Raw genomic sequence first — 16,382 nt, 5'->3', positions numbered from 1 at the left:
TGTGACATGCCAATTGATGAGTGCACAGAATTGTTGTATGTGAAATCTGCTAACAGGAGTAGAACTGGCCAGTTATCCTGGCTGTATGTGCTGTAATACCTGGTTAGTCTTCTCTACCTCTCCATTTGTAGAAAGTTGGTGGGCAGAAGACATCTGTACATCTGTGAATCTGTACATTTAGCAACTGGAAAAGTGCCTTCCAAAATCTGGAAGTAAATTGACTGCCTCTATCACTTATTATGTGATTAACCATCCCTTGGTATCTAAAAACATGATCCAAAAAAAGCTGTGCTGTGGTTTGGGCTATTGGAAGTCCCCTGCATGGTATAAAATGTGCCATTTTGGTGAAAAGATCCACTACAACTAGTACTGATGTATATCCTTGCACTGGGGGTAGATTGGTTATGAAGTCCAGGGAGACTGTATCTCATGGCTGGGGTGGTATGCATAAAAGCTGTAACAATCTTGCTGGCTTCCCCTGAACTAATTTAGTGCACCAGCAGACATAGCTCTTTATATCCGCAGCCATTTTCGGCCACCAGTAATCCCTTAGAGCCCTGTGGAGCATTTTAAAAACTTTCCCATGCCCAGCTGTCTCATTATCACGGCAAAGTTGCAACACCTATTCCCTTAATGAAAGGGGAACTTACAGGCAACCATTATGCCAGAGTTGTCCCTCCTCCAGTGAAAACAGAAAAACAGTACCTTGTTGGGTACCATGGAGGTCATCCATCCGGGCCCTTGCATATGGGTCTTGCAGCTACTGCACCTTGATTTGTACAAAGCGATTCTCAGCTTGCCATCCTGCTCCTAACCTCTCTGGCTTGCCTTCCTTGCAGTGCTGCCTAAAGTTGCAGGGCTGCAACATTGTCGCATGGGGGCTTGGCTGTTGTGCCAAGATGTACTCCAGTTTATGGGGTAGGGTGTCTGGTAGGTGGTTCTTGGACCCAGGGATGTACATTATGTAGAAATTGAAGCAGGTACAGAGCTAACTCCATCTGACCTGCTGGGGGGTAAGTGACTGAGCACTTTGCATTAGTTCCAAATTTTTATGGTCCGTGCAAACCTGTATAGGAAATGCTGCTCCTTCCAGCCATTGCCTCCACTCCTGGAAGGCTGCCTTGATTGCTAGCAACTCTTTATTGAATATATCATAGTTTCTTTCTGAGGGTAACAGCATGTGTGAGAAAAGGCACACGGGAGTGATTTCCCTCTCCCCCTTTCCCAGCCTGCAGCAGCATATCCCGTATGGCCACATCAGAAGCATCAATCTGGAGCACAAACTGCCAGGAGGGATCAGGGTGATGGAGGAGGGGCTGAGAGGCAAAGAGCTGTTTTAACTCTTGGAATGATGACTGCTTGTGTGCCGTCCAAGCAAATCTCCTTCCTTTCTTTAAAAGCTGCAAGAGAGGTTTTACCCTGTCAGCGAAATTAGGGATGAACTTTATGTAAAAGTTGGCAAATCCCAGGAAGTGCTGCACATCCTTCACATTACAGGGAGGATGCCATGACAAATCTGCTTGGACCTAAGCAGGATCCATCTGAAGCCCCTCTGTTGAGATCCTGTACCCCAGATAGTCTAACTGATGAACATCAAAAGTGCACTTTTCCAGCTTGGCAAAAAGCTTATTCTCCCTCAGTCTTTGCAATGCATTTCTGATGTTACATGAGATGTTGCATCATCAGAATAGATTAAGATATCATCCAGATAAATTACCATGTAGGCATCAACTATGTCAGAAAAAAATATGATTCATGAATCTGGAAAACACTGCCCCACAATTAGCCAATCCGAACGGCATTACACTATACTCAAAATTTCTATACCTGGTATCAAGGCAGTCAGGTATTATGACCCTCTTTTACCCAAATGAGGTTGTATGCATTTCTGAGGTCTAACTTTGTAAAGATGCGGGCCCTTTGTAAGCAGTCCAATAGGTCTGATATCAGAGGAATTGGATAATGGTCCCAAATCCTTATTGAGGTCCTTGTAATCATGGACTGTGTGCATGGGAGCTCCCTTGCTCGATTTCTGTGAGGAAGAGGCTTGTGGGTCTGGCTTCTTTGGAATGAAGAAAGTTGGGGCAGAGGCCAGGGACTTTGATGGCCTGATAAATCCCTTCTTGAGATTTATATTCAAGTATTTCTTCAGAATATTTAGCTCCTTGGCAGACATACTAGGATACTGTTGCTTGGCTAGGATCTTTGTCCCGGCTTCAGATCAATTGAGCAATCACAGTCCCAGTGAGGCAGAAGGGCAGCCACCTCTTCCTCCCCAAAGACATCTACAAAATCAGCATATTTGGGGTCAGTTCTACCTCCCCCCCCCTTGATGAATGCCATAGGAGCTGAGGAGAGAGTGGTTGTTTTCAACTTGTGGTGCTGGCAATCTGGGGAGGGAAATGAGAGTGCTCCTGTTGCCCAATCCACTGAAGGGTTATGGAGTCACAGCCATGCGGTGCCTAGCACTATGGGTACCTGTAAAGAGGCTGTTACATAAAGGGGTAGCAACTCTGTGTGTCCTCCAGTCGTTCCTTGTAATGGAGCCGTGCATTGCACAATGGGGCCTGCTTTCAATGGTTGGTCATCTATATTTTCAACTTCTATGGGTCTTGGTAGCTTTACATTAGGTAGCTGCAACTTCTTCACTGTCTCTACATCTATGAAGTTTGTGGTAGCCCCAAAATCGATAAGAGCCTTTAGTTCTACTTTGTGCCCTGATTCTAAAGTCACTGTAACAGGGATAAAGAAAAGACTTGCCTGTTGTCTTCAGAATGAGCTCTTCTTACTTGCTGGATGGGCCCCCTTGTGAGTTCTTGAGAGGGAGGCCGGTAGAGTTTCCTTGATTTGCACCTGTGGAAGGAGCTGGGTGCTTGTTGGCAGCTTGCTCTGCTGATTTAGCCCCTGCCTCTGGATTTCTTGCTGGGCATGCTCTCACTATGTGCCCTGAGGTTCCACAATAAAAACAGAAAGCCAGATCTCGATGTCTCTGCCTGTCCTCTGAAGAGACTGATCTTTTTACAGCACTGATCTGCATTGGCTTCCCCACCCCTGGATTTGAGGCCACCACAGGGAGAGCCATGAATCCGGTAAGGAGTGATCCATAGCCACCTGTGCCTCTACTATCTCGACTCTGCTTCAATGCTTCGAGTCAGGCATCAATCACCACACAAAGCTGGTACAGTTCATCCAAGGTATGTTATTTCCAGTGTGTAAGAATTTAACTGCAACAAATCTGTGTAATGGTATTTACTTGTCAGTATTTACCTGACAGGAAGACAATTTACAGTTATCTGTGAAACAGGCAAAACTACTCTAATAGCAAAACAAAAATTCAAAACAGTTCAATTGACAGATCCTGAAACGTATTACTAACATGAGGAAAGAAGAGAAAGATAAATCAACAAATACATTTCTTTAAGACTACACTCTGAAATATAAAGGAAAATCATAGAGAAGGGCTTGGTGGAAGAACATACTGACCTTGTTCAAATGTATGAAAGAAAGTCAACTCTTTTCTTTCATTAGTATTTGGTAAAATGGATTCTTAGAAACTCATCATGAATTCTATAAGTTTAGGAATGAATTCACCACCTGTCCCAGCTATGAAATCATCTCTAGAAAGGGAGCATAGCTCAATGGTTAAGTACAGACATGCATCTGGTGAAGTAAGCTCTAGTTCATGAAAACTTATGCCTTTCAATAAAATTTGTTAGTCTGAAAAGTTGCTACCAGTCTCATCATTTTTGGCTACCAGATATTAACTGAGTTCTCTCCTACAATATTTACATTGAGAAGCATCTTTTAATCAGGGTTATCAAGCCCAAGCAATTTTGGAATGTGAACCTAAATTTGGGCTATTAAAATCCATACACCTATAAGAAGGCAGCAGAGAGATATAGATCTCTGCAGCCCAGTTCTGGTAGCTGTAGCTAGATTATAAGAACACTGGAGTATTCAAGAAAACAATTGTTTATTTTAGTAGTCATCAAAGTAAAGATTTTGAGCAAATAGTTTAACTGCAACAAGTTATATGAGGCTGAGATCTGCAGACCAGAACTAGTGCTTGGTCACCTGTAAACAGTCTGAACAAATAGAGAGAAAAAGAATTTAAGCAGATATAAAACTAGCCAAAAATTGAGCCAGCAGCACTTAGAAATTAAGGGCTGCTAAATACTTCTCCCTGAGAACGTTACCTTATTGGTTGCAGTTCTCCTAGGATTTTCTAGGCTTTCGATGTTTCAGCCCGTCACCTGAAATCTGTTTTGTCCAGGTCCTTATTTCATGTAGGAGCTTCCAGCTGAGGACAATAAAACCCCTTCCTTACACCTGAATCCCACTCCCTGCCTCCCACTGGAGAGTACAATGGCTGTATTTTGGGAATAATTATCTAACAGGACTGTCAGAAGTAAGATTTATTTTAACACACCAGACTATTACATATATGTGTAACTGTACAGCATATGACAGCTTACTCTGGTCACAACTGCCAAAATCTACATTTTTTTTTTTTACTAAGTCCCATTAGATGCTATGTCTGTAACTTGCAGTACATGCTGGCTATTCCATCAATTGTGCTTTGGAAAAATCAGCTTGGAAGCCAGCAAGGAGATTAGAATGTAAATAAAAACCGTGAAGTGTATTGTTTTATCATGAGGTAATTTTTTTAATATAAGAATTTTATTAAGTTTAAGCAAAGATAAAAGCTACAGAAAAAACAAAAAAACTACAAGAAAAAAAGAAAAAATCTAAAAAAGTGTAGAAACACAAGAGAAAATTTTCAAAATTACTAAAAGAGGTGACTTCTGATTTTTAACAGCAAGGATATATAACCATTTTCCATAATCAATCCCTTACTCTATATTAAACCAAAATCACATTATTTCTATAAATAATTTCATTGGCACATTATAAAAATAAATAAATACAGTTGCTCCCTACCCTTATATTAAAAGAAAAATATATATATAAACCTCCTAATCAACTTCCCCTGCTGAAGATAACATTTATTTAATTATTTCCTTCCTACTGCTATTCTATACATTCCTGTCTACTATAATAAAGATCAAACTAAAAAAAAAACATATAAATTATCTGTGATTGTACTTGATAATACAACAGTTTTAATAATCTTAATCATATTAAACCCAAAACCAGACATTTCTTTTTTTTATTATACCTTAATAATCTTAATCCAAATTGTTAAAGATAAATGAAATCAGCCAAACCCTAAAAGTAATCCAGATAGATATTCTTAAACCCTTATCCCACTTCAAAATGAACCAGAGCATTTACATATCCCCACAATGCGCACAGAGCCTTTTTCTTTAAAAAGCCCAACTGCCCCCCTCAAAAACTCCAACCTCCCATAACAATAACCCCTTCTTTTCCATGGCGTTCCATCAGAAGATCAATTTCACTTACGGCTTGCAACTTGATCTCTCCCTTTAATTTCTTCAACTTGACCATCTGATCTTCATGCAGCATTTCAACAGAAGTCCCGATCTCATTCTTAGAAGAGACATTTCTGTCACTGTTAAATTCTTCATTTTCATCCACAATATCCCCAACCAGATGACACATTTTAGACCTCAAGTTTTCTACAATGTCCTGAATGCCTTGCATAAAAATGTGGTAGGAATCAGAAAGAATCTGTTTGAAATCTTGGTGAAAGCCAGAGAAAGTCTGTTTAAAACCTGACATGTCTCAAGCAGTAGATTATGGCACTCCATAGGAGCTTAACCAGTGAAAGTCGAAGATGTGAAAGAATTCTGGAATGTGTTTACACAAGCAAAAGTGAGATATGCAGACAGTTCCCCAGGGAAAGTAGAAGCATAAAACTAAAAGTTCAAAACAGCTGATTCAACATGTAGGAAAATGCTAATATCTTCAAATTTAGTACAAAAATAATAACAGGGAGACAATTATTTACTCTCAATCCTCCTTAATATTTGGATGGAAAACAAAGTCCAAAACTTTAAAAGAATGTTTTTTAAAAAAATCAATCCCCGAAATAATGATAAGCACCAAGAGAACTCACTTCTTGCTGTAGAAAGCCTTTCTTAGGTTATGCATACTTAAAAGAAATATAAATTGGGTGATTTAGAAGTGGGGTGGTCAGTCTTAGTGTCCCTTTAAGGCTACAGCATAGCTTGCAAATGGTGACGTCCCAGCCTCCTGGCTACTCTTACCAGTCGAGCGCGAATGCTGTTTGTGATCTTCTGGCTGCAAGCACCTGTCCAGAGGACAGATAGGGGGATTCGAGGTGTTTTCCTTATTCCAGAAAAACACTCCTGGGCTTCAGGAAAAACCTGCCTGAGCCCGAAAAAACTGCTGTGTTGTCAGTTCTGCCCACTGAGCCCGCAGGCACAGCTATTCAGTCTGCCATGTCCCTACCAGAAGTCATGAGGTAAAGTTTCAGGATCCTTGTTTCTCCATCTTTCCAACACCATGGCCAAACTTCTTCGTTTTCTGTTCTTCCACTGTTTTTCAAATCTAAAAATAAAATGACAATGCATTTAAAAACTTGAATTTTAAAATATGTATGAACATGCTTAATTTTGATTTCTTAAGATGATCATAGAATTGAGGATCCTGAGTAAGCCCACCCCAACTAGTGTATTAATTATATATCTATAATCTCAATCATGCACTTCACAGGACTTTGACTGCTTCCCCAATTTTGTGACTGGGAATATGGTGAGTTTGTGCCATAATAAAACTGTCAATCATTTTATTCTTTTCATTAGTTGAAATGAGAAGGATCATGTTGCAATTTAGAAGGAGAGGAAAATATGAATACCATTACTGAGCTGATGATTGTCCAATTTTTATCACTAGTCTGCGGCAGTAACAATGTTATTGTTGCAGCATTATCTAAAACTAAAAACCAAATGTAAAATAAAAAGGCAAAATGTGAGGAAAGCAAAATTAGGCAAAATAGGCAAGTCCCAAATTCTCTAGTTAGGACCAGTCTTAAGATATATTGTAGTTCAGTTCTATAGGTGTGTTTCAGAAATGAATCTGATTGAACTGAATGGGGTTTATTCTCAGGAATGTGTACAGGATTACAGTGTTCAGTTAAAGTCAGTTGTGCCAGCTACCAAACAGATTTCAAGATGCACTAAGAGCTACAAGGACACAGATAAATCATGCCTCTTTCCTCTGAAACATAAATAATAGCCGGTCTTACAGTATGAAGCAGAATGGATGTCAACAACAAAAATAAAGAAAATGTCCTTAAATTAGCAGAGCATCACATTAATTTTAGATTGGATGTGCACACAATCTAAATAGAACTCATATTTAGTAGTATAGCCTTGTGATCAGAATAATCAAAATGTTTATACCAAACCATCACATTTTACATGGTTGAAAATTATTTACGATCTATGGTCCTTCTCATGGATGGCTCAAGTTTGATATTTTCTAAACACAGCATGTAAAACATGGGACCCATATAGTGCCTATATAGAAGACAAGATGGGTAAATGAAAGTGGCTAACCAAAATATTGTTGTCCTTTATATAATCCTTTCTAGAAATTTTCTGCTTTGGAATATTTTAAGAATTGTTTCTTTATCAATAATTATTGTCAGAACTCTAAGCTATTTCATGCTCTAAAAGGCTCTGACAGATCTTGCAGCTGCAATAAATAACAATCAGAATATGCAGCTAAATATATTCACCTTCCATTCACATGGTTTAACTAAAAGCATACTCCTTGCATACTAATACTGCATTATGATCAGATAGGCATCACAAATCACAACTTTCCTATTTGTTATTCTATCCTAATTGAAGAAAAAAATCTATTTTGGAATTAGCATTCAGTGTTATTTTTCTCATTTGATCTTACCCAAAGCTTTCTTCTACATTCACTTAACTATATTTAGTTCAGTTTGCTGATATATAAAATCTGGAATCACATGTTTTGATGAGAACAGTAAAGTTCATTACTGATTTCTCATTAAAGTTTGTATGGTTTTCTTTTTAATTTTTTTACAGTGTTCTGCAAAATTTACTAATAAAGGTCATAATGAGATTAATATAATTTTCTCAGTCATGCTTACTTATTTATTTCTCATTGATTGACTGAATATAGTTGCATATCACTTCCCATTATTACAATTCTGAAATGATTTATAATCAGTGATTAAAATACCAAACACAAAGATTTGTTTAAAGTACACCATACAATATAAATTTTTCATATTCAATTTTTAAAATATAAGAGCATTCAACATCTCATGTCCTACTGACCACAAACGGGCAGTGTCGTGTAGATACGGAGTTAAGGATGTATCTCCTCTAAATAAATCTGCTTTCTGTTAATAATTTTAAAATTTGCCTTCATTAAACTTTGCTTATATTCTTGCTGTCCTGAATACTCACATGCACACAGAATGCTTCAATTATCCCCTCCCCTGCCACAAAATTCATTTATAATGCCTATAAAGGATTTCTATTGTTTCAAAATCATTCTTTCTTACCTAATTTTTATTTTATTTATTCTCACATCAAGCTAATGAAATAGATCAGATAAAGGACACTATCCTAAAGAAGGCCAACACAGATATTATGCTAAAAAGGGCTTTAGAACCTGAACACAACATGTTTTCCTGTTCAGTAGTCTAATAAATGATTCTCTTCCATCTCCATGAATCAATTTAAACATCTGGAAAATCTGTAGGTGTTGATGATATCAGGAATTTAGATAAATCTTTTTGCAATGTAGATAATTTTCTCTACAAGATATGTGTTTAGTCCCAGTATACTGTAGTGTTTAGTCCCAATATATATTTGCTAAGATTTAGGCAGCCTACATTAAAAGGCAACTTGTGTGCACTATAACTAAGATTGGCACTGAGCTATAAGGGGCAGTGTTAATGTGTGAATGAGGGAATTAATAGAAACTTCAGAAATGGCTGATGGAAGGATGAGAGCACTTTCTCAAGAACTGTTATGAGAAACTGGTGCCATTTGGAATGGTCAAGAATATCTTTTGAGGAGTTTATCCTTTTAGCTAGAGGATAATTTGTATCCCAAACCACCTTCTCTATCCTGCATCAACTTTACTTTGGGTGGCTTCCAAAATGTGATGACACAGGTATGATTGATGACTTGATTGAGTACCATTTCATATTAAACTTCAGTTATGGCCCATAGTTTGAACCATTTTATTCATGCTACAGAGGAGAGTAAGAATAAAATAGAGTTGTGTGTAATTTGGGGAATAACATCACTTAAATAAAGTTGGGTACTTCTTCTGTGAAGATTGTCCCATGGAAGAAGCTGCTATGGTAAATGAGAGCTATTTAAGGTAAAAGGAAACCTTTTTATATATGTAATTCCAGATCTGTTATTTGGCATGTTATATATGGGCAACATCACAAACCACAAATAGAAAAGAACATAAAATACAATTACTTCAACTTCGAGTTATGAGTTAATTATATAAAAAAACCCTAGTATAAATGCTACAGTCATGTAATTGCCTGCTGAAACATCTTGTTTCTTTTTTATTAGTCCCAACTTTGGGAAATAGCACCTTAATTATGTTTTCTTGTTTATATTCCCCCAGGGATGGTATATTTTTGCAATCTTAGTAACAAAAGTTTTGCACACAGAAAGCTTCATTAAATGTTTGTAGACAGGAGAGGAAAATTATTTTTTCACATCTTGAAAAAGAAACAAAGATGAACTATTAAAATACCTTTTTCTCACTGCCTTTGAGTACAGTAGCTTTAGTTTGCCTTATGATAACACATATAAGTAAAGAATTACTGACCTTTCTAACCTGATTTTCAAAATCAGGAATTTTCTTTAACATTTGTACCAACTCCAAAATGAATTTTTGATCCATGTGTAATAGAACTTCAAATCCTATACTCAGGACTGCAAAGTCTTTAGCACTCAGCTGGGTATCATGCATACAGTACATATAGATAGCACTGTCAACTTTCACCTCTTTCAAATCTGAAATCAAGAATCATTTTAGAGGATGAGTTGAGAAAACTTAAATTTAGTTGCCCATCTCTGGACAAGTGAGGTGCAATTATGGCTTGGTGGAATCCTACCTATGCCTCCTCAGGAGAAAGTCCTAATGAGTTCTAAGGAACATCTTGCTTGGTATATACCTAATGAGAGAGGACAACCTATGGCTTTCCATGTTGTTAAGTCAACATTCTGGCACTTTTCATCATTGCCCATGAGCACTGATTAATTTTATGTGTTAATCTGAAGCATTGAAAACATCCCACAACTATTGCCTACCCTGAGCTTAATGCTATTTTTTTGTTTTACTTGTGAAATTACTTCAGATCATGTCATATCATCCTTCGATATTAGTGTTTGTTCCTGCAAAATCAGCTATTAGTTCCTCACCTTTCTTTGGCAAATTTGGCAAATTTACTATAAAGTAATGTGTCCTGGCAAGTGAGAGGCTGCTTTCTATTCTATTTATTTTGTGCAGATGACACACAAGGCTTAAGTTCATTGCTATGAAACCATCACAATTCAAGCTGCTTTCAAGCTTGCTTTGTCTGGGGAAATACATATTGGATTGAGCAGAACTAGGAAATGGCAAGATGTTAACATTATGTAGAGTAAATGTAGGGATAGATTCCTCCTCACATTCATTCATTTTTTGCAAACACCCTGGATGTCATGGATACCAGAGACTAACCACAGAACTGTCAGATAATTAATAGTAATATAGTTAGGAATATGGCATATAAAGTTACTTTATACTTAGTTTGGTATATCTAGCAAAGAACTGTTGAATGCAGGAGAAATTTGATTAAAATCTATGAGTAAAAAGTTTAAGGGCCAGTGTACCTACACAGTGTAGTTTATCCCCTTAGCTTAAGATCTTAGTTTACATCACTAAGAAAAATATGTCATAACTGCATGCAAGCAGGTTAAGAAATATCAGAACCAATAAGTACATGCAGTATTTGGACAATGGGTTGGTACAATAGGGAACTGTTGTAAACAGTTGACAGTAAGTCAGTAACTTGAGGTTGATACAGAATATATATCTCTCCTACTTCAAATCCAGAATGCTGTTTTTTGACATCTTCTCCTTTATAGCAAAGTTCTGACCTTTCTCTTCTCATGCTCACTCATTGGTGACCACTGCATGTTTACACTATCCACATTTCCAGTCTGAGAATCTTTTGCCACAAACTGAAGCCATACTGCTACAAGTCCCTACAGGTTTGTAATGTATTCAAGAAACTAAAATAATCCTGATCTTCAAAGCTCTCTCTTAACATAAAAAATTAACAAAATGGCTGTGCTCTACTAATTCCACTGTTTTCATTTTGTATACAGTGCAAACTAGTTAATAATATTTGGAATAACTACAAAATTAAAGTAATTAATTAAATGATTCATGCCATAATATAAATTTTGTTTGCAGAACTTAATAACCTTATTCTAAGAAACAATGCAAAATGACAGCTTCTAGGTTTTCAGATAAAGGATTAGAACTTAAACTTTATAATCAGCTTAATCTCCCATTATCAATATTAATTTGTTGTATCTTGATAATTTTATACTGGGGAGAACACTAGAATCTGCAAATGTAAACACAATAGAGGAATTAATTAAATTGGATCTTATAAAAATATGTTGCACCAGTGCAAAGAAAAGTAAGATAATACGTTACTGTCTCAAAGCAACATTTTGTCTTGCTAATATTACTGTGACTTCCACTGTGACCGTGACAATTTAACGAAGCATCACTTGTATAAAATAGAAGGAAAATCAGATTATGTAAGAAATCAGTCAGATACTAAGTGATCAACAATACACCAGTATCTATTTTTTTTTTTTAATGTGGCCCAGTGGATTTATAACAGATTTACAAGCTTTTGCAAGCCTGGTCAATGAAGTCAACAAGGCAACTTACAAACTCACTTTTTTAAAAAATAAAGTTTTAAAGGCACAAACCAGAAAATAACAGAGGGTAAAAGAATGGCATTCCTCTGCAAAAGAGCATCACAACATTGCATTGCAAGCTCCCCACACCCACCCCTTCAATAAGTTCTTGTTTCATCATTCTAACAAAATGGTTGGATTCTGCAGACGTATCTGCTGCAATACACATTCCTGCTTGAATCTTTTGGATTAGGCAGAACATTAATAAAGCACCCTACGTTGGGGGGGGGGGGGGGCTGATGGGTTTTAATTCTGCAAGCCACCAGGAGTCACTGTGTGTGAGTTGGGTGGCCATATAAATTTGATTAATAAACAAATAAATGCTGCAGGTAAGACTAAATGTTGTAATAATGAAACAACAAGGAAAAACAAGAACCATGCAATTAAACCAGTCCCCCTATACAAAATTTAATACACTTAATAATTTAATACATTGCTTTTAAGCCCAATACTTTAATATTCCTTGAACAGATCTACTGAAAGATGAAAATAAGAAAGAAAATAAATGCCCACATGCCTAGGCTACCCATTGAAATTGCTTCTTGCTTATCTTGCTGGAAATTGTTGTTAAGTGCTCTAAGTACAGCATGACACATGATTAGCAGGGATGATGGCTTGAACCACAATACTACAAGATGTCAGAATAGACACACAGCAGGTAAACAACAAAATCATGGCTTCCAGTTTGACAGTTCTTCATTTTTTAACGTTTCAAGGTGCCTTAGACCTTAAGGAGAACAATTTAATTGTACAGTTTATCGACTAGAGCTAACACTTGAACACAAGGAAATCAAAAGTCTGTGAATTATGAATTTAAAACAAACCCTGACAACTCCCTCCCCCCACTATCACTCCTGTCCCTGGGAAGAAAAAAATGTTTTATGGAAGGTTAAATCATATATTCCTTTCTTGTTGCACATCTGAGATTGGAATCCCTTGTTGGTGCAACTTTTAAGAATTTTAACATGAGGTTTTTTTTAATGACCACATAAACAATTTGGAAGAGTTGAACTGATAATTTTGATAATGCTATAATTTTAGCTGCTGAAGAGCAGCTCAGCCATGTTCAAACGAATGCATATGTTTTAGTAATTTCCTGTGAAAGTTTCTTTTCTTAGTTTTTAACCTAAATTTTAAGCTTTTAAAAATAAATATGTGAAACAAAGTAATATCTTATTTAGTTTAAAACTACATGATTTCATGATCTATTCAAGATCTTCATTACATCACAAGATCAGGTGGTAGCTATTGAAGCAGATGGCTTGAAAAAGGGCTTAGTCACAGTAATGGGGTTTAAAGCTATCAATGGCTACAGAATACCTTCCAATAATACTGCTGGGGAATATATGTCTATGTTTCCCTCTGTGTGTGTATGTGCATGCGCATGCACAAGTGTTTCTATCAAGGATCACATGCCCTCAGGTCAATAGATTAGGACCTGTTTACTAATGGTAGATGGGGCTGCTCCGTATGACAACACTTGATTGCTTGCAAAACACTTGTAAAAAGTAGGTTGAGTGAGAGGCCACAAGAAATTCATTGGAGGGCAGCAATTGGTTTTCATTGTTTTCTATAAATGGAATTATTTCTGCAACCTCAGACATCTATTATTTGGATTAGTTATTTTGTTGTTGGTGGTTTTAATCCTTGTAGTCATTGTCATGGGATGAGCAGCTAGATACATTGAATGAATGAATGAATGAATGAATGAATGAATGAATGAATCTGTAGGGCTATGGGTTTCCCACTTTTACTAAAGGTCCTTATCCAGTTCCTTTTAAAAAAGCAATTTAATTTGCAATCAAGATGAAGAACTACAATAGGTAAGCCCACAAAACCATATATTTTTAAAAAGACTATTAGTCTTTCTAGCTCAATATTGTCTCCAATCACTTGGCAGTGGTTGTCAGCCTTGCAGGGTAAACCGGACAGGAATCACAACCAGATGAGCTAATTCTGCTTTATTGTACAACTACAGTGACAGAATCTTCCAGGTCTGAAAGTACAATCCTCCCTCTCCATCTCCTTTACAACTTGAGAAACTATGGAGGGTCCCTTCTGAGCCTCTTGCCCCGCCCACTATCCAGCTGCAGGCTATGCTGTCTCTTACCTGACTGTTCCCTTGGCAGCCTCTCTTTGCCCAGTTTCCCAAGGTCTTTCCCACATACCATTACAGTGGCTCACCAGGATTTCTAACAAGAGCTTTATCCCAACAAGCCTGGAATTGTCAATTTTGTATGCAAAGCATGTGCTCCATCGTGCAGCTATGACCCTTCCTGTAAGGTATGTACCATTATTAGCCATCCTGGTGCAGAACACAGATCTTCAGCCCTGCTCTGTGCAATGCTGAGAAGTGCAAAACTGAAGAGGAGAAAGCACCTACACATGGAGATATGGAAGACACTAACTTGGTCCTTTGGAGACAACAAAAACTATAACTGTGGTTGTGATAAAAAGAAGATGTATGCACACCCTATCTTGCTATAAAAAAGGAAGAAATTGCCATGCTTGAACAGCAAGAATCCAGGACCAGAACAAGGCATAGAACCACAATAATGATGATCAAAACCTAAGATTGGCATAAAGTACACTTCAAAGGATTATCCAGTAGGCAGTATCTGTATTAGACCCTCTATAAAACTTGCATTTTATTTTTATTTTTATATTTATCTATTAAGGCTAATTATATATTTATATATTGTATTTCTATTTTATGCTTGTCGTTTTAATTGACTATTTTATTATAAACTGCTCAGAGTCCCTCCGGTGGGAGGAGACAATTTAATAATAAATAAATAAAATCTTTATCTGAAGTGCTACTAGATCCTGAGAATGGAGAAAGGTAAAAAGGGTTGACATTTTGATTGAATCAATATTTGTTGACCATACTGTACTCTGTTTGCTGCATGAAGCTCATCACTGTAAAAACAGACTCCATGGAAGTTAGGAATATTGTTTAAGTAAGGGGTGGATAACATTTGAGGTGTTGGGGCCATAGCTCATTCTCAACCTTCTGGAGTGCTGCAGGAGGTTATCCAGTGACCCTTTGATGTCATGGGAAGGTCCAGGGATGAATTTTTCAGTTTAGATTTTTTTCCCCCATTTCCTGGGGGTTTAAGTTAAAAATAGAAGCAAGACCATTCTGGAAGGCAAACCGTTCCCTTCTCCATCCTTACTCTGGAAAACTCCAACATAAACCAAAATCACACATGCAAAATCTGGTCATTTTGGCAATGCACTCTGGGAGTTCTCGAGAGGGGAAAATACTGCTCTTGTGCCAGGAGTTGCTCACATCTGTATATGTATTTTTTTGTAACTTCAGTTCCAGGTTTGTGTTTACTGGTATTGCCTGCCAGCAAATGGCATAAAACCATGACTCTTTTTTTGTTGCTGTTTTTGTTAGTTTATTCTTTTCATTGCTGATGGAACATACACATTTCAAAATCTTGTTTTGAGGTCCTGGAAGTCTATAAGCCTTGATTGATTAATACGGCAGTTCTTGTGGCTTCCAAATTCTCAGTATGCATTGTTCTTAAATACTAAACTTTTCATACTGTGAACTTATTCACACACAACACGGCCCCTACTCGATTCTTCTGACCATCAGAACCAACTAAATTAACCACTTCTGAGGGAGAAATGGCGGATTGAAGACGGCACTGCTTTTTGCAGAGTGACGGATAAGAGGAGCCAGTGCAGATTTCAGCTCTTCGGAACCCTCTCCAGATCAAAGGGAGAACTGGATCACCCATACATATTTCGTACAGAGGCTCCCTGTGTAGAAATTGCTTAATTGTGATCTCCAGTGGGTTAATTGCTCTGGAAACATCTTGTCAATGCCATGATTCAGAGCCTTTAAAGAGACACTAGATTTGCTTTCACATCCTCTCTTAATTACCATTGGATACTATTAAAGTTTTCTTGGAAATTAGGAACCTTCCGAAGGGCAAGTTTCAGCACACCAAGATAATTTCCTTTGATCCTTGATATAAGAAGATTTGTATAAGTTTAAAGATTAAAAAGAATAACTTTGACTTTTGAAACAGCAAAGGAAATTTAGAATTGGCTTTGAACACCTATAGCGGCAGAAAGATGTGTAACAAGTTTTTAATAGATCGCTTAAAATTTTATATAAAACATATTTTAAGATTTTGAAATTAACTGTGAGAACTCTTTCCTGGGAAAGTCCTGCCAGTGAAAAATAAACATATGATAAGAGTGGAATATAAAGTTTAACTAGAGGGAACCAGAGAGGGAACCAGAGAGCATTTAAAGGGGAAGATACCTATTGACAATGGAGCAGCATTATCTTAGTTTAAGACAAATTAAGTCTGTTTGGGGACAATACACTCAGGACTTACTTTTAAAAATATCTGCTACTACAAAAATGGATTTAACAGAGGCTATAGAAGAACAGATGCTACCATATAAGACTGA

This window comes from Candoia aspera, chromosome 3 (genome assembly GCF_035149785.1).
Source record: "Candoia aspera isolate rCanAsp1 chromosome 3, rCanAsp1.hap2, whole genome shotgun sequence".
NCBI lineage: Eukaryota > Metazoa > Chordata > Lepidosauria > Squamata > Boidae > Candoia > Candoia aspera.
Note: the sequence above shows the minus strand (reverse complement) of the source record.